Source organism: Phalacrocorax carbo, chromosome 1, assembly GCF_963921805.1.
Source record: "Phalacrocorax carbo chromosome 1, bPhaCar2.1, whole genome shotgun sequence".
NCBI classification, from domain to species: domain Eukaryota; kingdom Metazoa; phylum Chordata; class Aves; order Suliformes; family Phalacrocoracidae; genus Phalacrocorax; species Phalacrocorax carbo.
Genome location: NC_087513.1, coordinates 80,737,927 through 80,765,165, shown reverse-complemented (window position 1 = coordinate 80,765,165; position 27,239 = coordinate 80,737,927). Strand labels below are relative to the sequence as shown.

The 27,239-nt window shown below is 40.0% G+C and overlaps 1 long non-coding RNA gene across 1 annotated transcript in view; it reads left to right on the top strand.

The window, feature by feature from the left end:
- The first annotated feature begins 890 nt into the window (after positions 1-890).
- The window catches only part of LOC135315216 (uncharacterized), a 31,433-nt gene continuing 5,084 nt past the window's right edge, over positions 891-27,239 (top strand). Inside the window, exons 1-2 of the long non-coding RNA XR_010374670.1 lie at positions 891-978; positions 2,528-3,096. This is a non-coding gene — a long non-coding RNA (uncharacterized LOC135315216). The remainder of the gene's footprint in view (positions 979-2,527; positions 3,097-27,239) is intronic.

The following is a 27,239-nucleotide window of genomic DNA, read 5'->3' as shown; positions in this document are numbered from 1 at the left end:
GGAAATATAACCGGGAAAATAAGAAAGTAACTTTCTGGCTTAATCTTTCAAAGGAATGAGAGGCCTCAGCTCCATGCACAATGATGATAAAATTGAAGACCATATAAAATGGCAACATTCCCCCACTGCCAGAACAAAAAGTGAAATGGTTAATTCTGTTTCATTCGCGGCTACATGACTGTGGAAAACAACTCATTCAGAATGCTGGCATTCCAAACAATATTCTATTTTCTGTAATGAGAGGGAGAAAAAGAGAGAAATAGTAGTATTCACTTTCTTCTTCCTGATTAGAAAGCTCAACAACAAAATGAGGAATTTGATGCTGGAATGGTTATGTTTGGGATTCTCTCCCAATTAGTTTTTTAAAAAAAAAAAACCACAAAGAAACCAAAAAGAGCAGTAGTTCACAAAGGCAGCAACAGTAGAGAACTCTGATTTTCCATTACTTAATATAACATAATGAAGTGCTGCTTTTGGTTATGCCAAAACTTTGATGGAAAAAAAACAAATAACTGAAGCTGCCTGTTTAGGCTTACTTAATATCAAAGCCTGCTGCAGGGCTTCCAGCTAGCTACAAGCAACACCTAATTCAATTTTTTAAATGATGTGAAGTAAGGAAATGCCATTCTTAACCCATTGCAATTAAGTGTATGCAGACAAGAAAAGGACTGGGAGGGAAGGGAGGATGATATTCAGCAAAATTAAGCTGTTGCTTGTGATTGCTGGTTTTGACAACAGGAAGAAGCACAAGTAACTCCTCTCTGAAATCCTCAAACTGTTCCCCAGTTCTTTCCCTGTCTTTTGCAAGGGCAGCCATATAAGGTGGATAAAAGGGAGGGACCCTGCTTTATTCAGGGTGGGACTTGATAAGTTGAGGGCAGAGTTAGGCAGCAGCTTGTTTCCCTACACCTACCCAGGGAGCCTGCTGTGTGAAGCTGAGGGAGCAGCAAAGAGGAATAGAAGGACAAGAGAAAGTAGGTACTGTTTGCCAGCTGGTTTCAGGTTTTTCTGTGCTTTATGGCTGACTGTGTGGGATCCCCTGTTTTGATTAAGCAGGCTAGCAAATGTGTTTCAAGGAGCTTTGTTTGTAGCTGGTGGGTAGCCAGCCTTTGCTACAAGCACTTCCATAGCTAGCTTCAGCACCCTAAAATGAATGATGTGGAGGAAGTGTACTTTGATAGGTGTTTCTTATGTTCTTAGTGTAGATGGGCTTGGATGAAGGGCTCTGTTTTAACTTTATTGTTTGGTCTCTACAGCTTTTCAGTGTTACGAGAACTGATGAGGGAAAGGAATTATTTCTCTATCTGCTATAGGACTAATGTAGAAATGCATCGGTCCACCTCACCATGACCGTGTTAAGAAATGAGTACATTGTAACAAGTCTACTAGTCCATGCAAATATTTTGTGGAATAATTTAGAGGGCTCTCTTCAGATATACTGCAGTGGTAGTTCATCCGCTACATGCAAGAATCTTTAAGTAACAGCAAAAAATAAGCTTTATTTAGAAAGAAGAAGTAAACGCTGAAATTCTCCCTCTCTGAATTACGCTGTTCTTCTGAGGCTAAAGTAACTCAAAATGTGGGTGTGAGTCTCTTCTGACGGAGCAGCAGTCAGATGCAACTCCTGGGCAAGTGAGATTTATACTGTGGATAACACAGTACATGACAATATGACATTACAGACATAATTTTGACTAACATCAGCAATACTTTGAAGCTAAAGTCACCTCTCATGATACTTTTAATGTTCTCATATTTTCATGGTAGTGTGTAAGAAATGAGGCAGTACAAAAAATGACACTTCAGAAAGGCAGCTGCTCTCAGTTCCACAAAATGATTAATATTGCTATGTATCTGTGTATTAGCAGCAATTTAAGTCTGCCCATAAAATATCTAATGATCTATAAAAGCCTTATTTTCTATTCTATTGTTTTTGTAGGTACTTGCTTGAGAGTAGCAAAGTTAGCAGCAAACATGAAATGGCTTGAAGAAAATAAATCAGGCCAGGAGTCTTTGACCTTCTCCCCTGTAACAATATTAACCTCCCAGGGGCAATTATCATTAATGGCATCCTCCTTTTTACACTACAGATAAATTGTTCCTCAGTACCCTTGACTGCAAGATCAGATCCCATGAGGTGACTGGAATAATTTATTCAAGTCTTAAAAATCTTTGTGTAACATCAATGCTCTAGAGAAGATCTCTTGAGGTGTAGGTGCTGAAGTTCAAAACCTCAAACAGGCAACAGCAAGTTTATCAACTCCAGGAAGTCTTCAAAGTTGCATTTCTAATCAGGACACTTTCAGCTTAAAATAATACGTAGGGTCAACTCTCAAGACAACTCTGCTGCTGTGCTAGTGTTGCACTATTTAAATAGTTTTAGGCTTCCTTCTTAACAAATGTAACTTTGAATCATAATTTTCTTTTATCCTCCACAAGTCTTAACCTCTCTCCTTTCCCAGCCTCCTGTTACTTCTGGTGCCTAGCATGTGTCATTGTCTAATACATTTCTCTGATTTAATTTCAGAGGCTGTGAGTGACAGCAGGTGACAGGCTGACAGTTCACACTTGTGTCACAGAGAAGCTCCGTGATAATAGCAGAAAGTCATCTTATCAGCTGCTGGAGAACACCGTGGGCAGGGAGGACTTACAATACCTTCTTTATGATTTTAAATATTAATCAGGATTAGTAATACCTGAGTGTTGATACAGAATGTCCTGCGATAGCAGAGACACTGCTGGGCACCCAGGGTATAACCGCAGTGGACAGGTTCGAGGCTCCACTTCCCAGCTTAGCAGTCCAAATGGAAATAGGAAATCCGCAGCATTGCTGGAAGTCCAGGGGAGCCTAAGCAATATGCAGTATTCTTCTGTGGCACTGGATTCAGAAACCCTGGTGAATAACGGATCTGGGATTCCCCGTAAACCTGAGAAAGGCACAAATACTGCAGCCTTGACAGAAAGTGAAGTCCGCAGGGCCTGTACAACAAAATGTTTCCATAGCCATTATCTAACTAAAACTAGTACGCAGGGAGATGTCTACAACTTCCTGGAGAGGCCCAGTGGATGGAAGTGTTTTATCTATCATTTTACTGTGTAAGTACCTACATTTTCACGTAATCTGTCTGCTTAATCAGCCAGAAATCATAGTACTTGAGCTCCCAGGCTGAAAATCTGTTGTATGAGTAATCCCATTGAAAGCAATGGAGAAGCCATTTTCTCAAAGGATCAGCCGCTGTGTCCGTTAACATTTCCAGAGGAGGGCTTTTTATCCTTCACTCGATATTTGTCTTCAAAGACAGACACTCCATATTTGATATTTCTAAGGGGAAGTCCTATATGCTCATGAAAGTTTTTATTGCTGCCTTAGCTGCTTTACATTGTTCCACCTTCAGACACTGCAGTCTTTAGCATGAGGTGTGGAAGCTTCAGCTGCAATCAGCTATGTCACTTTTTAGAAGTCCATTTTGCTGATGCTGAAGTAGCAAACCAAGTAATTTCTTGGACAAACATATAATCATAACATTGCTAATTTGAATTCATTTACAGTCATGAACACAAGTACAAATTTAGCAAAAAATTTTTCATTATGCCACGTATGTAGTACATGCAAGGAGGAAATTAAGGCTTACATTTACCCTTGTAAAACAGTGTTTAATATATTGGTACAGCTGCTACTGTTTTCTCTGAGCTGCTTATGGTATCTGTCAAGTTTAGCAGGGCCTCAATTACTATTTTGAATGCTGCTTAAAAGACTCGTAATTTGTCATCATAGCTGCAGAAAGGGTCCAATTGTGCCCTCGCTGTGGCAAGAAGTTTTGCTGGTTATAGTGAATGCAAATAGAGCCAACAGTCTTTGCTTTTATTGTAAAATTAGCATATGTCCTGAAGAAATAGTTTTGAAATTATTCTGTTTGTCTCAGATGAATTTTTCTATGGCCTGGCTGTGTTTTGGAAAAAATATTATCGGTTACTGCAGTCAGGAACTGCTTAGTGAAAGATATGGTAATTATAGGAATGATTCATAATGCTTCTATCTCGCGTAAAATAGATGGTCTTACTAATATTTGCTTCTTTTCATCCCTCAAAATCATATATGGATTTTTAAAAAATGATTTTTTGATTCATGAAATTTTGCCAAGTAAAGGGATAGGGCCTCTTTCATGCTTATAGCATATAGTAATTCCTAAGGCTTAAACAGATGTAACTTGTGTAGATTAAAAAAAATGTGAATAGTCATGATTTAAGCCTATTTGAGGTTAGGACCTATTAATCTTGCTAAAATGCATTTGTTTCATCTGTGTTGCTTTTATCTCAGACTAAGTTTGACCTTTAAGCAATGAGTATTTAAATTTTAAAAAAACCAATTCTGTATATATACACACACCTGCCATACTAGAAAATTAGAGAAAATATTAGTATTACTAACAGAAAACTTTTTTTTTTTCAACAGTACAAGGGTTCCTAACTTAAATGAAAGAATGTGTAAACTGACCTCTTTTTATAAGTTTTTATAAGTTATTGAAAGCAAAATTTTTAACATAGTTTTTGGCCAGCATTTTGTCCTAAGAATATATTTGTCCTAATAATTATCCCACGAACTCCGTGATGTGTTCATTTATATAACAAGTTTCTGTTTTGGAAAGAACATACTATACAACATTAAGTATCATTGAAGTTAAATATTTTTAAAGCAACTAAGTCCTAATCTGAAATATAATTAACTTTATCATGAAGTCAAGCTGTAATTTGTTTTTTAAAAAGTTTCCTACGTTATATCTGTGGGTTTGGGGTAATTTGTATAGAGCTGATCTGATAATGACAATTTTCATAACAAATCCAATCTTCCAAGTATGTAGCTGATATTTGTGTAGCCTGGCAGAGCTGGATGTGCAGCGTCCCTTCATTGTCCTTTTGTCCTTCATATGCCACAAAGATCACAGAACTCATGTACACACTTGTGGGAGGTTTCTATCCAAGAGGGACTGGAGTCCTGATCTGGAGCTGGTTCTGCTAGAAAACCTAACTCTCAAGAAAACAGGCCAGGCGAGGGAACAGCGAGTGCTCCAGGAGGTAACCTTCCTCCTGCATTCTGAAATTACCAAGATACTCTTGTCTCATGAAACATCTGTAGTGTGCCTGATACTTCAAGTGTCTATTAAGGGAGTAAACTTAAGGAACTTTATAATGTTTTTGTTTGAAAAGGGAATTATTTTTGCCTAATTAAATCTAGAATGAATGTTATTTCAGTGGAGTTATTCAAGGCTGAAATAGTGGTTTCAAAACAAAATGATTGAAGGGGTGAGTGTGTTTGCTTGAGAATTCTCCCTCCCAGTCCTGAAAACGTTTTCACTTAGGTAATTTTCATCCTTACTGGAAATACTGTGAAATATTTAACTGTGAAATACTTAACTCCTGAAATCCCCAAGAGCAGGGTAGAGGACAAGTTAGAAAGGGGTGAGGGCTTCAGAAACAGCTGTAGCATGCAATAGCAATACATTGATCCTAACAAACCAGTTCTTGTGGCTATGGAAGATCCTCAAGGTATTGGATATCAATATATGTTAAAGTCCAGCTGTTTGCCATAAGGTCCTCAGTCCAGAAAAACAAGTGTGTGCCTGGCTTGAATTTTATTTCTAAACTCAACTATGCACTTGTTTAAATCACACCCACATGTCAAGATATTAGGATATAATCCTCATATTTTATCTTTTGAATAAGTAGTACAATATGTATTGGTGATGAGTTATGTATAGTAATGAAGTTACTTGGCAAATCCACACATTTAAATCGTTTAGTTGTAAGTGGAACCTTATTTGTGTGATGAGTTTACATTTATGAAACATACATATGTTTAATTACAACTGGAATGGCTCAATTATAGTCTAGAATATTGTTTTCATTTGGCTAAAATATTTATTGTGTTTGCGTACATGTGAGCGGAACGGGAGAGGTGAAGCCAGACAGTTTTCCTGATAACAAGATTATTGACCCCCATTTAGACACTAGGTAGCAGTGATCATAAACCAAAACCAGAATCCAATGTCTGTACTCAAAGTGCCAGGATGTAATTTTGGTGGGGAATGTTACACTGCCAAGTCTTTGCAGACCACTTTTGCCATAGGCAAAGGACAGAGGCGGTCTGGCTTTTCTGCCATGTTTGCAGAGGCACAGAACCAGAAGTAGGAAGGTGCAACTCCAACTCAAGCCTATTGAAAGAAAAGGATCGCTATATGTGCACCCGTGTGCACTCACACACACAAATGGTGACTGATAATAGGAGAGCAGTATGGTTTCACTTGTGTTCGGGGAGAAGAGGTAACTGCTTGCTGTCATGTGTTAATTTGTTCTGAGTGTGAGTGATGGAGGCCACCTTGTGTCAGCCTAAGGCTGTGTCTGCAGCACAGTGGAGCCCTGTGCTGCACAGCTGCACCAGCTCAGGTCCCAAACAACTGAGTTTGTACTGAGTCTAGCTGGCCATGTAGCTCAGCAAGCAAGGAGGATCCATAGTACCTTTTCCCCTCAGATACACCCTGTTTTTACTCACCACAGTCCAACCTCCTTTTCCTATGTTTTCCATTTCTCTGGAACATCCGACGACTTCTAATTTTGGTCTTTTCAGCTGCTCCTGGCTGGGTAGCTGGCTTTTTATTTAAAAGCCAGAAGCTTAGGGAGAACCTGGGTGGGTAGTGCTTGGATTAAGAAGTGAGGAAGCAGAACAAATGGCTACACTGAGTCTGGTGAAACAGGGACAGAGGAGAACCTGGGACCAAGAGACAGGAGGCTAGATTGGGTTGTCATAACAACCGAGACTGGTGCCAGTGATGCTGAAACTGGAGGAAAAGCAATACAGGAGCAGCCTAGCTCAAGAACAAATTGAAGCAGACTTAAGCATGAAGGACCATGAAACAAGGACTTGGAGCTTTTGGAGATCAGAAGGCTGGATAGGCACAAGGAGCTGGAACTGCAGGATAGCTGTAAATGGTCAAGAAGCTCAGAGAGGGCCACTGGGAGGAAGAAGGGGTAGGAGATGACAGCTGGAAGCTAGGCGAAAGAGGGAGTGGAATTCATGACAGGAGAAGGAACCTTTCACCCGTAGGCAACTGGTTTGAATCTCATCCAAGTCAACAGTGAAGAAGTAATGACTGTAGGGAGATACAAAAGGAGCTGTTGGTCTCAGTCCAGTTCTTAGCGAACGGATGTCAGCATCACTGCTGGAGTTAGCACAGCTGGAAGGCTTGCTGGCAGTCAGCAGAGAAACCACAGGCTGGTTGAAAAGGGAGGCAAGTCTAAGGCAAGAGGGAGGCCCATGAGAGGGACTCTTAAATTGTGTTCTCAGGCCTGCCACTTTCTTGTCCTGTAACACTGTGAAAGTATAAGTGAGAACTTCCAGCTGTTCCAGGTTACTTTGTGCTGGTTTGGCCACTTGTTAAATGAGTGTTAGTCCTTGTTCTCATTTAAAAGTTAGACCAATTTTTATATCCCATAACTTCCCATGGGATGAGGTGAGCCAATCTAATGGCCCATTGCTAGCAGACCATGTCCAGTTCTGCTCCCCTTATCTGCCTTATCCACTCAGCTTGCTCTTCCCAGCTCTACTTGTCCTTGGATATCCTTGGATCACAGAGCCAGTTCAACTTATGAAGCCAGCAGACACCTAGCCCAGTAGGAAAAAGTGGATGGTCTTCCGTCAGGTTAGTAATACACATTCAGCATCTATTGCTGTCTTAGCACTCCTAGTGGAGCAGTCAAACATTGGAACAGGCTGCCCAGAGAGGTGGGGCATCATACACCTCCAGGGATGGTAAAAAATTTGTAGACGTGGCACTTCGGGACATGGTTTAGGAGGCATGGTGGTGTTGGGTTGATGGTTGGACTTGATCATAGAGGTCTCTTCCAATCCTAATGATTCTATGACTCTATAATCACCTGTTAAATTTAATATAAAATAGTATGGAATAATTGCAAAGTAACAGTGTAAATCATCTGGTGAGTACTACAGACCACCTGGTTTGACCACAAAACATTTCACAAATGCAGAGTTTGCCTAGCAACAAATTCTGCTCTCCACATTCCTTTATGATTTATGGGGAAACAACTCCTCCAAATGGTGACTCAGAGAGAATAATGGCTATTGCTCTGAATCATTCCTAGAGGATACTGTCTCTCTCTCTGACTGCACGGGAAAGATAAGGAGAATGTCATCCTTAGAGTAAGGCTTCGCAAGAGCTGACATAATAGTTTACCATACCCAAAGGGTAAGGTTCCCTCTTTCACCTTCCCGTACCTTCTCGCCTGGCCACACATTTCTCCTGCATAATATATGCTGCTTCTGGCACTCCCTGTAGCCCTCCTAAGCTAAGTCAGCTCACTGTAATGGCAGAAATCTAGCCCAGCAAGAAAGTGAGTAGCTTTTGATATCTTAAGGAGTTACATCATGTCAGCAAATGGTTTGATGGTGCTGGAACCAGTACTTACCAGTTGGCCAAGACTGGGATGGGATGAGGGAGAGGTCTCCTTTTTGCCACCAGAGAACTGTGGTGTTGGCTCAGTTGCATATGAAAACACATCCTAAGTTTTCTTTGTTACACCTCTTCTCCTTCATGCTGACTCCCACAGCTTCTTTGTAGAGAGGCACACATGCAGACGCACACACATACTTCTTCCTGGCAGCTTGTTGAAAATAACTCATGTAAGGAATTGCTACTGAGTAATTTAAAAGTGCACGCTCCTTACAAAAATATGAACAATATCAATAATGTTGCTAACTTACAACTTTGGGAGGAAAGCACAGAAGATCAGGAACGTGTTTGTAAAATAGTGGCTGGCCAGCTAAGAGGTTTTTTTCCTTTAGAAAATATTCTATATACCAAAGGCTATGTCACCATGAATAATACAAAAAGAAGGGAGTTCAGATTATTGGGCAAATTAAAAATTGCAATTTTCTCTTATTATTGTTTGTCTTCAAACTTTGCTTTCTTGATTTTTTTTAAATTTTTTTTTTTATTACTTCCCTCAACTTCATGTAAGAAATGCTGTCATCGTGTTCTGTTAATGCAATTGAAGAAGAGCCACCATTCTGGCTGATATTCCATTTTTGTCTGGCATTCAACTGCTGCTGATGTAAAGAACATTAAAAGGCAAAAATGTAAGGGTCTAGTGGTTCCTTTTAATGACTGTGGGGCACTTGCCTGCATATGGTCTGGTTCTTCGAGTATAGCAGCTCTCAGTTAGTGAAACTAAATATGTATAGCAAGTAAGTTAGTGTTCTGCTTCTGTTTTTATCTAGAAATGGAGCCTATAGCCCATTATTTAAAACTGTTTATCTCAAAGGAACCGTCAAATTGCCATTTCTGTCCTTCCCACAATTACCTCTGGAATGCGAGCATATATTTTGCTTTTTCTAATGATGTGATTGTAATATGGCCAACTTGGGCAACAACTGAAGTTCAGAGAAATTATATGCATATGACTGCTTTTGAGATTCTGGTTTTGACCTTGATGTCAAAGCTTAAGTCTGGACATGGTGTGCTTTCATAAGGGTAAGTTAGGGCTTTTTATTATTACTATTATTGTGTTCAGGGTGTGTCATGCTAGCATAACAGTTACTTATTTGGACTTTTTATACAGAAATTGAACCAACAAGTTTTCGAATTCAAAACGACAGTAGCTACTTTTCATGTATATACTAGCTATAGACAGCTGTACTCAGCTGATGTTTTGTCTATGATGATAAACTTCAGATACCAAAAGATGAGCAGTATTAAAGGGAAGAAACTCAAGGGAGTGGACACAAGTTGCTCTTGGGGAGGTTCCGACTGGACACGAGAGGGAAATTTTTCACAGTGAGAACAGTCAACCACTGGAATAATCTCCCAGGGAAGTGGTTGACTCGGCCACACTGAACTCTTTCAAGAGTTGACTGGACAGGGTGCTGGGCCATCTTGTCTAGACTGTGCTCTTCCTAGAAAGGTTGGACTAGATGATCCCAGGGGTCCCTTCCAACCTGTGATTCTGTGATTCTTACTGCTTACGTTTCCATGTTCAACAAGATGATATGGTAGAATGGTTTAAGTTGCTAATGGAGGTGCACTAATATTAAACAGAATTATCTTTAGGATTCAGTAAAGTCCTAAGATTGGGCTGTTCTAAAAATACTTGGGGACAGTTATAAATTTTTAGCCTCTTTTCCTAAGGAAATGAGGTTTATGCAACCACACTGTCTGAGCGCGTCTGTCTGAAAGTGCCTTACCAAAAACTTTTGAGCCAGCTGGCAAATTCCAACTAATATTGACAGAGGATGAGACATGTCAGAGATATTAAGTTTCTTCATGTTTTGTTAAAATAAGCATTTTGGTAGAGGAGAGACAAATGAATAACCGTAAAGATGAAAACAATTCACTTAGAGCTCAATTAGGTTGTTTGGCACCAAAGAGTCTTTTCAGGAGAGAGATGTTACAAAAGTTCCTGAGAAGAACTTTGATCTGAGCATACTTCACTTTAGGCACAAAATAACCTAACCACAGGGCACAAAGCCACAGGCTACGTAAGTTTTATTTTCATTTTTTGAAATATTGATGACTTTTTCCGTCATAAATTAAATCCATCTTATTCTTGAAGCTCAATTTTCTAATAGGCTGTGCAATGAGTATGCGTTAATGTCCCCACAGGCTAATGTTGTTTCTATAGTGAAACCATTTGTTTCCACAGTGAAAAAAAACACTGTAGTATGGTGTTGATATGGTGCTGTTGGTGGAATTTGGTTACACTTTTGTGGAAAAATGCTCTGTTTTTAGAGAAACCAGCAAAATAAAAAGATACTCCTTGCTGTTAACATCACAATTGCTCATTAACCTGCGAACTCCACATGGTGTTAATTTCAAGAAGAAAAGTGTTTCAGATGTCTTCATGATAATCAAGCTGGCATTAACTTATTACTGGATGTATTTGCACAGCATCATTATATGCATTTATTCTTTCCTTTTTTTGGGGGGGAACTGAATCCAAGAAACATTAATTAACGTGAGTACTACAGAGAAGTTGATATTACTTTGTAAATGGTGGTAGTAATTTCCTGTCCCTGTGGAGATGTGTCATAGATCTCATGCTGAAACCTACTGACTCTTTTTTTTTTGTCTCACAGTCAAGCTTGATGATAAACGTATCAGAATCATGAACACTGACATAAAGTCACGATGATGAACTGTTTAGTCAACATTTAAAGAACTGGTTAGGTCTCTTCTAGAAAGTCTTAGTGATCAGAATAAAAATGGAAGCTTGATTCTTGTGCCCGGGGAAGGACAGGACATCCAGACATTCTGGTAACAAGTTATATGGAGATAAGAGCAAGACAGACAAACATAGCAGCACAGATGTTAGTGGAAGATACAGGCACCCAATTGAATTGGGTAGGTTAAATCCTAGGAATAGCAGGGCACTGAAAAAAGGTTTCTGTAAGATCAGTGCTTCTGTCAATTGTAATGGATGCATGAATGTAATTTGTCAGTTCTGGACTAGTGCCAGCTAAACTCAGAAAAAAGGCAAAATCCAAATCTTAGTGCGCTTTAAAGAGCAGCAAATATGTTATGCTGTCAAATGCTTTGAAAATGTGAAGTGTTCATTACTAATAGGAGCTGTGGATGCTTTAGAAGTAACATAGCTTTAGGCAGTTGATTCAGAAAGCTGAGGTGAAGTGGGAGATACTTTTGTATGATGTGTGGCTCATGCGGTGATTCGAACAGCCTTGGTATTAGCTATTGATTCAAACTGGTTTGCAATAATTTATACATATGCAGGTGAAAGGTCTCAAGAAAAATATAGTAGTGTGTGTTTATAAATTATTTTTTTAATTTTCTAGGTGTTGTAGAAATATTATCTAGTTTCTCCTGATTGGATCCGGCTGGACAATTTCATGCTGCATGCAATTGGGCTATTAGGCATTTCTGGATGCAACCTGGAATGAGGCAAAGAAAAAACTGAAAACAGATATCTTCAGTATACCCATGTTATAGGTGGAATTTTCCTTTGGCTGAAGGCTTCAAATCCCTGAAAATATTTTATTCTGAGGCAAAACAGAAAGTCAGATATGCCCAAACTCCCTGCCAGGCAGGCTGCCTGTTAGTAGAGTCAAAAGCTAGCCAAGCTTCCCATTAAAACCTGTCTGATCTCCTTCTCCAGTTCTGCTGAAACCAACACATTCCCAGACGACTTTCTAATTTTAACATATTGGTATTTTCAAAAGAAAAAATGTTCCTTTACCAAAATTTCCAACCAACTCTAATTTGTGTATGATCACATATGTATAAGTGCAAGACCTTCCGATGAAACATCAAGCTTCAGAAGCCTGGAAGTAGATCTATGAGAGAACTGAGGAACATCAAAACTTGCCTACAGAGACACATGGACAACCTTCTTTTTATGACTTAGTCAGAAACTCCTTTGGATAACAAAAATATGTAAGCACCAGGAATGAGGTTTTATTCAGACTTGCAGGAATGTTTTATAGAAGCACATGGCTATTCAGTATAATCCCATTTAGAAGAAAGTGAAGTGCTTCATGCACTCAGGAATGAGAATATCTTGCACTTTTACAGCACAAAAGAATTGAAATGGTCTCCTTAATTTTCCTGCCACAAAATGACCACTTAAAATAAAAAGCAACCCATGCTTCTGGAGCCCCTCAAAGAACTCTGTTGGCTAAACTCATTTGTTCTCCCTAACAACAGGCTGTCTTAAAGCTATCAGTCTCTGCTGGACAACTCTGAGGTCTATCATCAAGAAAAATGCTGAAGCTCCAATGCATATAGTTGAACACAGATTTATTTGGACATCTCTTTTTCTTGTAATTTAACTCCAGCTGAAGCAATTGGATTTCTTCTGTCCTAGTGTGTTAGTAGAACAGAACATTTTGGCTTCACGTCTTGTTGGGGCAAACAGTAAATAGGATAAAAAATTATCAAAGAAATAATAAAAGAGGTTTAGGGTATAATTTAAACTGGAGACTTATATAAGCCATTTACAATTATCTAGCTGAAAGGATTTCATACAGTTAAGTAAGTCACAGCAACTCAGTTTTGATGAAGAAGCACAGCACAGAAAAGACATGCCTGGTTTTGTTAAAAACATCAGTGACCCATGATCAAGGCATCTAAATACTACAGAGCACATGTTTCAATAGCTTGCCTATAATTTTGTTGATTTTCTTTCACTATGGAGCTCACATTTTTCAAAAAATGTTTTCTTCTCTAAATGGAACTTTGCAGAGTCAATTAAGTTTGGCAAGCCCAACAGGCCACGAAGCTACTATTTTGTGTCTGGTTGCCAAGGAGTATATCTCCGTCTAGCAGTCTATAAGTTTTTCCTCTCCTCACCCATCCCTTTGTTGTTCAGGAGATAACATTCCCACAAGCATCTCATTTATCAACAATTCAAGTACACTTATCTGCATTAGAAAAACACAAAAAAACACATGCACAGATAGTCTTTGCTAGAAATGGCATTATTTGATGCAAAACTTAAAGCTTAATGAAAGCTTTAAGAGCTTTCATTAGGCTGGCCTTCATGGAAAATGAGATTATTATAGCACAACCTTGAAAGAGTTCACCCTTGGTAAAGTACTTGACATCATTTTGCTCTCAGTGTTGTAGTTAATTTACTAGTTCCAAGTGTTTGTAGGCTTCAGTAGAGCATGCTCATGGCCAATTAATCTGTTAAACAGAATTTGTCCCTGGCTACAATAACAAAAGAGACATGTTACAGTTGCACTAGCTACTCTCCAAAATGAAGCAATGTTTAGGAAGATCAGGACACAGAGAGGCACTTATTTGTAACCTTTAACTCTGGTTGATCAACTGTCCAATGCACCAGTACTGCCTAGTTAAATTTGTTAACGCATGAAACAGATTTAAGGATGATAGTTTAAAAACATTGATGAAAAAGCAGTTGAATTTTTTGTGTGTGCATGAGGCTTAAGGAATTTAAGAGAAATCAAGAAATACTAAAATTTAATGTACATTAGTAAGATCTCCTTGGGAAAGCATGGCACCTCCATCTTCTGTTGGTGTGAACTGTGTTAAGTGAGGATCCAAAACCAAATGAGAAATGCTAACACAATCCTCTTTCCTCTGATAAGCAAAACTTTTTTTTTCTTATTTTTAAAGAGAGAGCAAGGAAAAGTCTGCAAATAGGTGATGGGGGTAAGTTTCTGTCTTCAGAGAAGTAAAAAATGGAAGGAGAAGAAAGGCAGATGTTTTGAGAGGAAATACTTCTCTATTTTTAGCAGCTATATGGTAGAAAAGGAAAACAGTATTTGCTGAAATAATAGCTCAAACTATGGCTTGACATCCTCAGGAATCACAGGAAGACTCAAAGAGGACTAAAAAATACCAGAAAGTAACACCTCAGTTCTTTTAGGATAGGAAAGAGTAGACCAACTCTATTAGTTGGTAATTATTTATGTCTCCTCCTTATCAGGTCCTTCTGTTTAGGAACTGAACAGCCTCCAACAAGTGAGACTGTCCTCTGTTGATGTAAATAACTACTTGCAAGCAAGTAAACAGTCGCAACCTGCATTCACCCCCTTGCAGCACAGGGAACTGCCCTTTGCAGGAGAGAGCATGGATATAACAGGGAACATGAGAAAGCCAAACTGGCAGCTGGTGGAAAAAGGGAAATTGTCACATGACAAGCTTTAAATACCTTCACCCAAGCCAATGATGTTAAACTCACACCCATCCACTTACCCTACCTATAAGTATCCCAGAAATCTAATCAGAAATATTTAGGGAGACCCAGGATCTAGTTATTACTTACTTGTTGACAAGTTAACAGTGGTAGACTTTGCCATTGCATTTTGAGGAACAGCTTGTTTCTCAAACCAAAACTTGATGTGAGACCTAAAGACAAAACAGTGGTATTTAGTGGTGAGTCTTTCTAAAGGTTTGTATGTGGTACTACATAGTCAACTGTTGTTCTGCTCTTTATAGGGAATTTGGCGCTCACCCAAGGTTTTTTTTCTTCAGTACGTTTAAAAAGGTCATTGATTAGAGCTATGTTTAGCATCCCAGAGGCTGTTAGGAAAAATCCATAAGGAGGTTTCCTGATTGCCTAACAGGCATCAGACCTGTAGCTTGTTGGATTCTGCAGATCAGTTGGCAATTAATTAAGCCATTTATCTTTAAGGTTAGACTTGTCAAAACTAACCTACATTCTGGTGCGCGGCTCAATGACAGAGAGAGTAACCTTAAAAAAATATGAAGGCAGCACATGCTGACTGCTGTTTTAAAGATATCAGAGAGAGAAGGAAATGCTGTTCCACTGTATTAGAGAAAAAGGTGCAAAAGGTTTGCTGTTTCTATGGGAGTGGATTTACTTGGGGTGCAGGGAGGACTTGACCTTTGTTTCCGCTACTTGTCTCCAGCACTTTTGTCATAACACAGATACCACTTACCTATCTTAACCCCATGGCTTCTTTCCAACAGCCTGTGATGTGCACTGAGAGTATAAACAGCTCCACTGCTATGGCAGGGGCACCTCCAGCAGTGGCTAAAACCTGTCTCAGGGACTGCTATGTAAACCATGGGTCCTGTGTGGCATCGCAAGGGTCTCGGGTCCAGCCCTTTCCTGCCTCCCCCTCCAGGACACACGTATCCAGTGAGAGGGGAGAGCGGTCTGAGCTCCTTCACACTGAGGTTGTGTCCACCCATGAACTTCTACCTGTGTTAAGTGAAAAGGAAATTTTATACTGTAAGATCACTGTCTGGAATGGTACCATTTTGGTTGTTGTATGTGTTTTTATATCTACCTTAAAATGTTCCTCTTACTGTTGCTATCTTCTATCTATCTGACTCTGGCTGATAATGCCAGAAACTATCCCTTAACTGTTTCAGGTTCAATTTCTAAACACTTCAAGTAAAGAATGGGAAGATCTACTTTCATGTTGGTTGTGAGGCATGGTAATTAGGTACTTGCCATTTCCTCTCACTTCAGCAGGCTTTTCTATCCTCACGGAGATGACAGACTGCAGCAGCCCACAGGCTGTACAGCAAGATTATTGGAGTGTCGCAGGTCTAGGTCCTCTGTTTGGGGTTGCTTGGAAAAAAGAAGAAAAGATGTGTTTGGAATGTAAAGCTTTGCTAGTGGGGGAGGTTTCGAGCATCTGGGGAGTTGTGATCAAAAAGGAGCTCTTGGTATTGGGAAGGCTTTGGTATAAGACACCTCCTGCACTCAGAAGAGCCTGTTCTGGGACTCAAAACTGGATGGAATAATACAGTCATAGAGCCGGGAGGAAGCCGACAGAAAATTGCCACGTTAAGTGCATGCATGAGCAGTAGGACTGAGAGTCTTGGTTTGTTCACTACTTTCAGCTGATAGATAGTACTGGAAAGACAGAGCTTTTTACTGAGACTATCCACAGTATAAAAAATTATTTGTTTCTGTATTCTGGATCTTCTGTGTAATAACTAATGCTGTATATGCCTACCGAACAATTCTTTTCTTCATGTTATTTTTGGAAAGAATGAACTGTAAATAAACTTGTACAGTATTTCCCAGTGACACCTGAAATGTAACAGACAATAAAATATAGTTTTTGTCAATGCAGAGTGGTTTGTTCCACATACAAAGGGCTGTGGAACACAGCTGCAGAAATGGCACTGTTGCTGAAGCTATTCATTTCCATACAGTTAGGGATTATTTTTCAGGCTTGCATCCTGCTTTTCTCCTTTTCTCAAGCTAGTACCACTGAGGTCATGAAAGTCATCCTGCTATCATGTGAGTGCTGGCCCAGAATCTCTGTTTGCTCTGCAAAGAGCAAGGAGGAAGCTTATACTCTGCATAAGTTTATGGTCTTGTGGGCTCCCTTAGCCCTCACTGTTGTTCTGTTCTGCCAGCTTTCCCTTCAACCTGATGTATAGCTCTGGCTCCTCTGTATGGTTTTGTGGGACAACAGGGGTGATACAAAGTGCAAGAAATGTGGTGGTAAGGAAGGTACAGAGCGGGATGCAGCTGCAGGCGGGTAGCAGCAGGGGATGTGGAGGGAGGTGCTAGGTGTAAAGAGAAACTCGAGAGTGGAAATGCTGCTTTGTTTAACATCTGACAAGATTGCACAGCTATTGGGCTGCAGGTTTCCTGAGCTGGTCTGTGAGGACATGTTGCTGCAGGACACGGCAGCATATATGCGCTCACTTTAAACTAGCTAGACCAGATACTGCTACCACAGCAGACCAGAAAGCACACATAGCATTTTAGGCAGCTAACCTGTGCTGAGGGACTCTGGTTCCCAGGCTAGCCAGTTCAAAGCAAGCCCAGGTGTACCTGTTTCAGCTCCAGTAACATTTGTGTAAACACACCCTGAGGTGAATTTGGGAAGTAATCACACATTACTTCCAGGGCACTGAGTGTACTAAGAGGCTGACCAGAGCAAATAGAGTCTGTTGATGCACTTGGAGCCCTAAGAGCAATCCTCTTCTTGTCAAGATGTGTCCCTGCACTTTGCAAAGGTCTGGTTTTGGAGGGGGATTTGTAAAAAGCACTTGTTTTAGCTTCATGCATGTTGACTGCCGGTTTCCAGGAATACTAATCTGGTCCGTAGCCCTGCCAGTTGATGTGGTACTGAAGATTTCCACAAACTAATCTAGTAATCAAAATCTGCTTCCCATGTTGTTCTGGATGCGCTTGTACCATATGTGCAGGACAGGAGTGGATTGCTGGGGGAAAGTGGGTGGTGAGGCATTAGCAGGAAGACCTAATATACTGGGTTCATCTTCATGGGTCATGGACCTCAGGGCAATTGGAGCCTGTTGGTGCCCTCAGACGCCTGATGTGTTCTTTCCGCTGTTTTGGGTTCTCTGTAGATTCAGATGGACAATGGCAATATGTAGTATATTATTTTTAAGGTTATGTTTTCAAGTGGAAGATTATGGGGCAGAGCTGAAGTCAGGAGCAAATTCTGCTGTCATGGAATCAGCATGTTTTACAGCTTCTGAAATAGTCACGGCAACCTACAGACAAAAGACTTATTAATTTTTAATTTTTTTGAACGCATCAGGAAGCCAACAGGTAATTATCACTTTTATCTTTTATGGTATATAAAAATACACAGAATTTGATTTGAGTATGAGCTCTCATAAGCATGAAAACTGACCTTTGGATACAGAAAGCAATAAATGCCATCTGCTTTTCAAGATGCCTATACTAGTGAGAAGCTTAACTTTATTTTGATATATTTGAGTGTGTTTGTTTTCATCGCCCAAATTATGGACAACTAATAACACTTTCAATGGTTCTATTTTGGGATTTTTACAGTTATTTTGTCTTGATATCCAAAATAAAAATCCAAACCTGTTTTACCTCTTTCTTAGTGTACTGATTCCTAGAATCAATATTATATTAACAGAATGACGTTTAAATTTAATTATATATATCTTTAACTTTCACTGTTTTAACTCTAAAAACTCAAAAATAAGAGATAAAGAGCCCTTCAAGTGTTGTTAAATGTTTGTGATCCTTCAGTATCAATAAAAAATTCAAGGAATAAAATATGTTTTATTTGCAATATTAAATTAAATAACTTATCCTACAGTAATTTTTAGGAGTGATCACCATTTATGGGTATAACAGAAATTAAAGTAATGTAATTAAATTATTACCTGCAAGACAGGTTCCTGTTGTCTCTTGTTTGGCATCTGAAATGGTGTCCACAATTTGCCATCTCTGTAGAGAATAACCATTTTAGTTGCAAAATCTATGGAGATGAGAAAACACACCATGAACAGAAAAGAATCTTTATCATCAAAACAAGACAAAAGAAGCACAAGAAATTATCAAGTGAGCAAAACCCCAATCAACAGCTTGAGGTACTTCAGTCAGATATTTTATTTTGCCATGACCCTTTTACACATTAGCTTCCCCCTGCAATCCTCCATCATAGCCCTTTGCCAGGAATTACCCTCCCTTAATATAGAGGAAAATACAGCACTCCAGTCCTTTGACCAACTATATATTACATGCTTAGAAAGCTGTAAAAAGCATCAGATAATAGTTCTGAATGGAAATTCGTTACAGTGGGAACCCTTTCCTTGTGTATAAGCAGACCATCTTAAACAGGTTACAAAAACTAAAACTGGCATACCTCTTCCTTCTTGCCTTTTTCCCCATCATAATGAACTAAGAGCTGGACAGTGCCCAGCTGCTTTCTTCAGTCTGAGCCCCACCCTTAATTTCTTAAGAATCTTCTTAAGCCAGGCTTGATTTATAACATATTTGTCTGTCTCTCACTCCGCAAAATATTCTCATTTTGAATGAATAATCAATCACATGTTAGCAGTCATGCAGTATTGGCAACACTGGGTCAGACTGTGGGATCCGTGCTTTCTCTCACTAATACATCAGGAAGCAAAATGGTCTTTAGGAGTCTGGGTGATCTGCTGGTAATATGTTCCCTAGTTCAGCTCAAGAGGTAGATGTGCTGCAGTCACAGAGGTTTTTGTGTGAAGGAAAACCCATTCCTGCTGGGGCTACAACCTGTTCTAGAAATCCTTTAATCCAGTGGTAGCTAAAGAAGCAGTATTTTTATAAAGACTTCTGTAAGATTGCAATGTAAGGCTTTTCTCTCCTGTGTGTGTTTCTCTCCTTGTTTCTATTTTTTTTTTTTTTTAATTAGAAAGGGTTAAATATACTCTTCAGATTAAAAAAAATACAAACTAGATCCTTAAGTACTAATACAGTTGGTGTAGTCAATAATCAAAACAGGTGTTCAGCAAGAAAAACCTTAGACTAACCTACATTATGGTAAAATCACAGTTGTGAAAAGTGATATCTAGGTTTTGACATCTAATAGCGCAAACTCTACCAGGCTACCTAGGAAGAGGCTCCTCATTAATCCATGAGATATTTTGGAACTAGGAGGACACGATCAACCCCAGATCATGCCTTCACTTTTGTAGTATTTCGTTGTTACTCACTTAGGAAAACTGAATTCACCTTTGGTGTAATAAATAGCAGCTGCAGCCTAAAACAGCAGTTGAGCATTCAGTAAGCACAGTTTTGTATCTCACTGAAAGGCTTCAATATAGGACAGTGGATTTAAAAACAATTCTACAAAAGTACCTGTTTCAGTGCAATTTGAAAGCGTCATGTGGAAGCAGTAACACAATGTTACAGTGCAGAAAGGGGATCAGTGGAAGCAGTTAGTCCTCCCTGCCTGGCGAGGAATGGTTGGATGCTGTCGGGGCTCTGTGGGGGCCAGCAGCTCTCCAGGGCCTGGGAAGCACGGGGGGCTCCCCAGGACCAGCAGGGCAGGACCTTGCAGCCAGAACCCATTGCACACCACCAGCCAGGGAGCAGGGCAGGACAAGGGGCAGCCAGGGCTGTCCCAGCCCCAGGCATCGGGCCTCTCCCTGGGGACTGGGACAGGCCGAGATCAGTGCCCACAGGACCTTGACAATTGTCTGGGTAATTATTAGCAGTTTTTAAATCTACTAACACTTTTTTTTTACTCCCCACATAAATTGCCTAGCTGGAAAATAAATACGGTCTTCCCATCACATAAAAGGGAAAAATCGCTGAGATTGGTTTAGGATTTACAACTGAGCACAATTGATGGCTGTATCTTTCAGCCAAGGTGGGCTCAATAAGAACTTTTTTTTTTTTAATTAAACATAGCTCTCTTCTGTGACAAACTACTTGCAAGTATTCTGCCACTGCAATTTCCTGCTGAGCTGTGCAACAGACTGATACCTGCAGCACGTGTCTCTAATTCCATACAAATTATTGTACAGTCTTCTTTTCTAAATCTATTGTTTCTGTGCCAGAGCTTTGTTGTGATTAGAGATTACTGGAACAAGAACTTTACTATCAGGTCATGGGTTACTGGTTGATGAGGTGAACTGCTTTTGAACCAAGCTTTCTTATTTTTTGAGTTTTTTGGTTGGTTGGTGGTTTTTTTTGTTGTTTTTGCTGTTCTTGCTCTTGGTAGTTGTGAGGAACTTGATGCCCTTTATTCACTCATTAGTTTATGGTTATCTTTGACTTTGTCCTCACTGCAACTTTATCTGTGCTCACCTTGTGTGAGCTGCCCTCATGCTTATGGTTCAGTTGCTTTTGACCCTGCTTAGCATGGCTTTTTATCACTTGGACAAAGAAACCACTCATTTCCCCATCATGGTGTTAATTGTTGTGCTTTCTGACATTCAGTCTGAAATATCAGGCTTTCTGACCTTACCCAACATTTCTGTGTCAGGCTTGTTATTCTTCCAGGTTCCAATAAACAGGCTGTAATAATTTCTCATTTTTTGGAATCAAGGTCAAGAGTCTCAAGCCCATCTGCCTCTACTTTGAGCTGTCTTGGAATAACACTGTATGGTAGCCCAGTACTGCTTAGAGCTGATACCATCCTTGCCTGCCTTGCTCTTAATGCCAGTCTCAAGTGTATCTTCACCGATAGCTTGAACTTTCATATGCTTTGTAGGTATCATTCTGTTGTGTCATGCACTTGACAGAAGTGGCAGGCATGGTCACTAGATGTGGGCACATCAGTGCCTGAAGTTGTCAATAGTGTAGTGTACAAAGAGAAAAAATTTCTGTTTGACATTACCAGGAGTGTTTTACATTATGATTTGGATTTGGAAAGGAGATTATTGAAACTGGAATATGTCCAGGTGCTCTGAAGCTAACCCTTCCCCTCTTGCAAAAAGCAAGTCTTGATCTTTTATGACCAAAAGTCATCAGCAGCAATACTACATTTCAAATAAATGCATTTTATATGAGGACATGATACTTTATCCATAGAATGCCCAGCCTATCCTGTGCTACCAAAATGATGCCTTTTTTATTCACTGGGAAGGAGTGACACTCACTGGCCAGAATATGTAGTGCTATAAATTAAGTGAATTTAAAGGGTCCTTTGAATGGTTTTAATGTGTGTTTTGGAAATGGAAAAAGAGAGAGAGGGAGTCTCAACACATAGGTACAGGGGGAAACAACAATTACCTGGAAGTTACAAAATTTGCAGGCTGTACTGGCAGCCATTGGAGAGTTTTTGGTCCCTTAGTAAATGGGACCAACTGTCCTCCCTTATGCATCCTTATGCACATACATCTTGGCACTTTGCATCACCCTTTTCTCAATTTTTTCATAAACGTCTTTTTTTTTGGAGGTCTACAAATTTGGTTACTTTTTCTGAGGCCTAATAGGAGTTGTGGTTGGAGATATAGTGGCAATATCTGCAGCATCTGTAAGAATATCCAATTCTTCTCTTAGCTTAACTTAGAGTGGAAAAGGAGGAAAGGTGTAAGGTGCAATGTCATCCCCAGTATCCTGATAGACAATATTTAGGATGTGAATTACCCCTGGCTTTTTTATTTATTAGTAGTGAGGGCAGCAAAAGAAGACAAAGGGATTTTGAAAGAAGGTAACTGAAATGGCAGGGATCTGGAAGAAATTGAGGGGCTATACTCAGAGGAAGCTTTTCGTAGATTTATACATGCATTTTGCCTAGCAGTAAGATCTGTAACAATTGTAGGAGTGGAACATCAGTCTCATGAAAAAGATGAGAACGAAGAGACTGGCTAGTTTCAAGAATTGCTTGGTAAATTCATGCTTGAGTTATTTGGTGTGGTTATCTCAGGGACCAGCGTAGTTCCTGTGTTCCCATGGCTATTAACTGGAGGATGGTCTGAGCTTCAAGAGATCCAAGTTCTGTATGCTTCTGACACTCTCCTGAGGTATGGATAAGTCTGTTCACCTCTTTGTGTCTTTCTCTATTTACCTGTGACTGGGATTGCTAATTGGAAGTAAAAGCTGTCTGGGTAAAGAATCTGCCTGATAGAGTACAGCACCAACTGGGGGACTCAGTGTCTGTGAGGGTTTCTGTGTACTAATGTACTCCTCTCATATTAAATGTAAGAAGAAAAGGAGACTCTTATAACCCTGCAGGTTTTATACTTTTGTATCTGCATTGTCTTTACATGGAAAGCAGTGCTACTGTGTTAAGGAAAGGCTAAAGATTTGCATAGTTCCATGCCTAGGCGCTTCTAGTGTTGGACACTGGCAATACACTTATGCTGTAAACTCCTTATCAACTTGCTCTTTTACATTTGACGAAGGCTGGCTTGAGTTTCAGTGTCTCTTCTCAACTCTTTTCTCTGGTTTTCTCTTTTTGGAGTATCACTTTCCAGTAATACTGCCTGCGGGAAGAAAGTGGGGCTTTTGCTCCCTCTGCTGGCTGGTTTATCTTGGTCGGTGTAGCAGCTTATTAAAGCTGTGTATTAGTTTTATTATTACTTGGACAGGTCTTCTCTGTACCCCCGTAACATACCACCATTTTCAAAGAGACGAACATTTGGGGCTGGAAGTAAGACTGCTGAATAATATGCTCAGCAACTTGTGTATGTTGAAGTGAAAGAAGTAGCAGGATTCGGTGATGCGCTTTGTAACTAGCAAATCACGAGAACGTGGCTAAGATCTGTCCTGTGCTAAAAGCACTGCTAGCCATGACTAAGATGTGTTATCTGTATCTCTTTTCCCTTTCAGCCTTATTTTTTCTAAAGACATTTCAGCCCAGGGTATTTGACATTAATGAAGAACTAGAAATCATTAAGATGCCCACCATGAACATATTTTCCTCTGTTAACACCATCAAAAGTTGTGAAACAGATTCCTGAATATGAGAGACTCAGAGAAATCAGATTCTACTTTTCAGTAAGCATGATAAACATGTTTTCCTGTGGGCTTCTTGTCTCCTTTACTCCTGGCAGCACAGGTTTGGCTTGTTTTTTTACACAGTGCTGCTGAATCTCAGGCCTTTACCAGCTGGCTCTCAGCTAAGACAAGGCTAATGCAGGGCATGCTCAGGAATAGAGTTCAAGACAACCAGATAGCAGCTAGGCATCAGGAGATGTTTACTGAAGGCATCTAGGAGATGGTTGACCCTTGAGGGGTTAGGTAGGAACCTCAAAAAGCTTGCTTCTTTAGGTGTCTTAGTCTCCTTAGAGCAATTTTCAGAAAAAATACTGAAATTTGAAAAACTCCCCTTTGGAAATCAATGCAGTATAATTTTTATTTATTAATTCTACCAGTAGATGAAGATGTCAGACCGTCGGAATAGAACCAACAGCCCTGAACCATATGCCTAGGTAAGAACAGGTTTTATAATCTGAAACCGCCTCCTTACAATTAGGTGCCTAAAATCATTCCCCTGTGTTTGGCCCAGTCTTTCTACTTCGCTCCTGCTGCTTCTGCTTTGGAGCTAAAACATGTGCTTGGGCTTATGAGCCCTTCCAAGACTGAGTAGATTTATACCCACATCTGCCACCTCCCCAGTCAACACCCAAACAATCTGGCTAGGAGCCTGGAGTCACAGGCAGAGCAGTCTCAAGCCTGGGAATTCTGAGGGTTTTGTTGCCAAACAACACAAACTTCTGATCATTGATTCAGTTATTGGAAAAAGGAGACCACCACAAACAATCAAGCACATTAAACCCTCACCCTTCTTAATCTTTGGTCTCAACTTTCTGTATATTCAGCACAGGTTACACTCAATCCATCAAAACTCTTCCACAAAAATGGTGAGCATTGTAAGAGGTTGAGGTGATATGTGACCATTTCTTCCTCTGACTCTGCCTAACGATCTCTTTCTGCTGCTCTTTCCTGTGGGTTTGTCAGGGTGCAGAAAGGTCAGGGGTACTCCGTGAGAGGGAACAAACCAGGAGCAGAGGCTGACCCCACCATAAGCAGGGACAGTGTCCTCACCAACAGGATGCCTGTTTTAATCCACAGCACCCAAGTAGAGTGGACAGAGCAGGGTGCTGATAACAGAATCCATGGGCAGCTCCAGACAAGACAGACTGGGAACTGACCGCGTATTTACTGTCATTTGTAGTAGCAACTGAGCACTGGAAATAAAAGCTGCCTGCAAGAAAAGCTCACAAACATTGCAGTTTATGAAACTGGTTTTCTTAGTCATTCTTCTATAATATGGCATGATAAAGTCATCCTTCACATGAACTTTACCCAATTTATACAGTTCATTTTCTGTTATATTCCCATTATATTTTTTAAAAGAAAAAAAGGGAAATCCATTTTCTGTTTTGTGTTCGATAGGTATAATGTTTCAAATCATAAATTTTTATTTGTATTGAAATAAATCAGCTAGATAAAGAAAAACGATTTAAAATATTTGTTAAGGTCATGAAAACAAAAAAGTACCATAGATAATTACCTTTAAGTGTTATAATAAACATCAGCGTTCTGTCTAATTCCTTGTGAGTTATGATTTACAAAGCTGGAAAGAATGCCATTTATTATTGCTTCCTGTTTCCTGTAGCATGCATAGTGGAATTGCATGTCTGATTTTCAAGAGTTCATTTCTGAATCCCTAAGTTTTGCCAATCAAATAATTTAGACTGGTTAGTCCTTTACTTCTGTGGAAACCCCAAACTTACATGATAAGCATTAGTGCTATTTTGGTTTTAGTTATCATCTTACAATGTTATGGTATGACGCTTACCTAAATAGCATGTGAAAATCTACTTTACAGTAATACCTGACACAAAAGACATAGCAGTGGATAGCCATTCTTATCCCAGCAGAGCTCACAGTTCAGAGTAAACACAGAGGAGCCATTATCTTTGCAAGTTCATCAGCAAAATAATTTTAAAAATAGAGCTATATAGATGATCTTTTCCCCTTCTGTTTCACAGTACTGATTTACAAAAAGCCCACAACCTTAATTGTTTCTGTAGAAACAAAACTTACACATGAAGTGCCTGGGCTGCCAGTGTAAACTGTCTCACCAAGGTAGCTACTGTTTCAGCGTATTAGAGATGTACCATTTGCTATTCATCGCTTAAACAAGGTCTGAAAGGAGACTAAGAGTTCAAATAAATGACTTGCACACCTGTAGCTGACAGAAATAGTTAAAAATAACCTAAGAAGAGAATATAATCACACAAATTCCTGAGATGAGCATCACACAGAATAGTCCTGAGCAGATTTGGTCTTCCACTTTATAAAAAACAGTCACTACAAAGTATGTGTACTTTGACTAACTCTTCAGTAACTACAGAGTAATTATACTGTAACAGTAAATAATTGGTAGACATCTTTAAAGTGCAAACAGGTGTCAGAAACCTGTGCAGGGGGACAACACTAAGGAGATGGAGTTGTCATTAGTTGATGGAGAGAAAGGGAGAAATTAGCAAGAGGTGCTAGGGAAGTAAAGTCAGGTGAGAAGATCATGGTTCCCAGCGAGTGTCCCAAGCCTGTGCTAGGTACATTGTCCTTCCTGAATGACCCCTAAAGGGATGCAGGAGGGGTAGGAGCAATAGCTGTCATCCATGTGAAATCCCTGTCGCAGTTCTGGCAGTGGACAAGAGCCATCAGAGGGCCTTTGCCAGTGCTGCACAGTATGCTCAGCCCTGAAAGTAGATATTGACTAAGTATGGTGGGCTTCCTGAGGGAGCTGGGTGCAGGCTGGTGGGGACGAGAGGTGATGGCTGTCTTGCAGGGTTGTCCATTGCTTTGTCTTCTTGGGGGGACCTCAGCCATGGTGACATGTTATGGCAGTGGATACTCCTCCAGCTCATCCAAAACCATCAGCTTGTCTCGGGTGAGTTGTCTTAGATGGGCTACAGGGCTGCTGCTGCTCAGAAGAGGGAAGCTTATTTGTCTCTTACAGTTTTCCCCACCTTGCTCTGTCTCTTCTGTGTGTCCTTTCTCCTCTCTCACAGTCACCCATCTGACTCACAGCTGCCAGAAACACTTGCTGAGCAGGAAGGGACACAACGATCCCTGTGGCAGTCACCCACCACCCCTGGAAGCCCTTCTTCTAACAGTAATGTTCAATATCCAGTTTTATTAAAAAGGGTCATACGTTGAATTTGGACTCTATGTTGGTTTTGAGAAACAATCATGTAAAAAAGATGGGGGTTTTATCCTTTTTTTTTTTAATGTAATCTTTCCAGTAAGAAGTTTATTTGCTTCAGTTTCTCTTGTATCATGCTTTCCCTTTGACTTTAGATATTAAGCAGGATGGGTTTTTTACCTTCAAATCCAGTTTTAGGCTTGAAGAAAGTCAGCTGTTGTCTGTGTGGCAGCCAAGAAACAACTGTCTCTCTTTGCCTGTGTTAACACTTACATGCAATTGACTTGCAGGGTGTGAATGACTGGACCAAGTGTACCAGTTATGTGAATGAGAATTGTTTTCAGTGTTTGTTATCCTCTGTTCAGTATTCCTGGGTATC